The sequence below is a fragment of the Neophocaena asiaeorientalis genome, unplaced genomic scaffold, assembly GCF_003031525.2.
Source record: "Neophocaena asiaeorientalis asiaeorientalis breed wild unplaced genomic scaffold, Neophocaena_asiaeorientalis_V1.1 scaffold117, whole genome shotgun sequence".
NCBI classification, from domain to species: domain Eukaryota; kingdom Metazoa; phylum Chordata; class Mammalia; order Artiodactyla; family Phocoenidae; genus Neophocaena; species Neophocaena asiaeorientalis.
The window spans coordinates 361,927-364,363 of record NW_020173951.1 but is presented as its reverse complement, the minus strand read 5'-3'; the positions used below and the strand labels follow the sequence as shown (position 1 = coordinate 364,363).

Below are 2,437 nucleotides of genomic sequence, written 5' to 3'. Positions count from 1 at the left end.
TGTAATATTTTAGCAAATTATATTTAGTGTAGTTCACCTTGCTTTGACCTCTGAGGGAAAAGTCATTTCCATTCATACAATCTGGTCCAATGCAAGTCTACACATTTGGTACAAGAGCTATTCTGCAGTGCACTCCACATAACGCGAGAGGGGAGACTTACCCGGTCATGGGAGTGAGTTACCACAGCTGTGAGCACAGTTTGCATCATGTGAAAGGTTTTAAGAACTGGTGTGGGTTATTCAAGGAGGTTTGGGGACATTCACATTTGGTAATACTTAAGAATAGAACCAATGGATTCTCATTGTTTGAACATGGTTAAGTGAAGAGTTGCTTAAGGACAGTGGAAAATAAAGTCTTTGGATGTTTGAGCTTTGACACAGAAAAGCATATACTTAGTTTCATGGCAAAGGACTCAAAGGAAACTTCAGAATGAGTAACACTATAAACATAGAAGCAAAAGTGTGCCACATGTTGAAGGTATGGATTTTTCCTTTTTTCTCCTCAACAATAAATTTGTTGACCTCTGATATTCCAGTGCACAGCTGATGGTACAGTAGGTCAGCTTTGGTTGAAATCTGATAACCGCATGGCCCATAGATTTTGCTCTTACTTTAACCAGCTTTGGAAACCTTGCTTGGTGTCCTCACATGTGGCCCAAGGATATTTATAGTTTGCTCAGTGACCTTGGAACTCTTCATTTATTTTTTTAAATGTTTATTTATTTATTTATTTAGGCTGCTCCGGGTCTTAGTTGCAGCATGCGGGATCTTTTAGTTGCAGCATGCGTGCGGGATCTAGTTCCCTGACCAGGGATTGAACCTGGGGCCCCTGAATTAGAAGCTCAGAGCCTTACCCACTGGGCCACCAGGGAAGTCCTAGAACTCTTAACTGAGAAGCAACAAGTACATCTAATGACTCATCCAGTACTGTTGATCATACTTGCTAATTCTAATTTAGAATCCAATGCTTTCTCTTCCTTTCTGTGGCCACTTGACTTATTAAAAATCTTATTTCTTGCTTCCGTTACTGCTATGGTATCTTAGTTGGTTTCCCTGCCTCCTAGTCTTATCTTCTCCATAGAGTTGTCATAGAATTTCCTACCTCTTCTTAGTTGCAACTTAAAACACCACCACATCCCCCCTAGCCCCGGCATGCGTGGTGTAATGTCTGGACCCCTTACATGACATGGAAGTGCCTTCATGGTCTGGATGCAGCCAACCTTTGCATCCCCCTCTCATTTCTCCTGTACATGCGTGGGTGCCTGCAATGTGCCCTGTCACTCTCAACCTCCACGCCCTGTCCCATTGTTCCCTCTACCTTGAAAATTACACTCCCTCCCTTTTATTCTTCCTTGTTAAGGCCTCTTCAGTCTTCCAGATTCAGCCCTGCCATCACCTCCTCCCTGACCCCTGGGTTCCCCCAGCACCTTGGGCTGGATATCAGTCTCCCGAGCTCCTGGAGGGCTAGAGCTGTGTTTTGCATTTCTGTATCTCTGGTATCTTTATTTAGTTCCTGGACAGGCCTCAGAAAGGCTTGTGGAATGAATGGATGAATGCATGAGGTAGGTATTTTGTTCTCTCTCTCAAAGAAGAAATGAATGGGTAAGTCTCACTATACACTCCTGAGAGTTTTGGACTATGGTTGAGCAAAAGTTTTGCCCTTGTAAGAAGACCACGGTTGGCCCTGTCTTGGGTTTTAGTCAAAATCTAGACTTCTGACTACACAAAAAGTATAGCACCATGGAGTCCCACCATTCAAGCATATCGAGGGCAGATCAGGCCCCTGCAGCTGGTCCAACCCACACAGACAGGTGACCTAACTTGATATTACATGCACCCTGGAGTTTGGAAAAGGCAGGTGAGGGCTGCAAATTGGGGCAGAAGTATCCTTTATCAGTGTGTCCTAATATACCCACACTAGAATCCTCTCTATGGGATGAAAAGTTTCAAGGGATCTTTCAAGGCTGGATCCATTAAGATTTTAAATTTGCAATTAAAATGTAGTCTAATAATCCCTAATGTATATTTATAAATGTGATAAGTAAAAGCTTGAGGTAATTTTGTCATTTAATCCCCACGACAACCCAAAGGTATAGGAACTATTATTATACCCATATTACAGATGGGGAAATTGAGGCCCAGAGAAATTTAATAATTTAGGTAACTTTCCAAAGTCACACATTTACTGATGGTGGAGTTAGGATTTGAAATTATATTGTCAGACATCAGAAGCTTCTACTCTTAATTAATCACCTCTCTGAACTTTGCCACCAGGGAAAGAAATGTGCACATTTTCAGTTCTTTTTATTGATACTGTGTCAACAAAAGCATATGAAGTTTTAACTATATAAACAAGCTAGCAAGGTATAAAGCATCAAATATTTAAAACTAAGAATATGGAATAAAAGTAAATATGCAGGAAAAATATAATTCTTCT

At 41.2% G+C, this 2,437-nt stretch overlaps 1 non-coding gene across 1 annotated transcript; it reads right to left on the bottom strand.

Moving 5' to 3' along the window:
- Window positions 1-799: 799 nt before the first annotated feature.
- TRNAR-UCU (transfer RNA arginine (anticodon UCU)) lies at window positions 800-872 on the bottom strand. The gene has a single exon. It is a non-coding gene; the product is annotated as a tRNA-Arg (tRNA).
- Window positions 873-2,437: the final 1,565 nt, after the last annotated feature.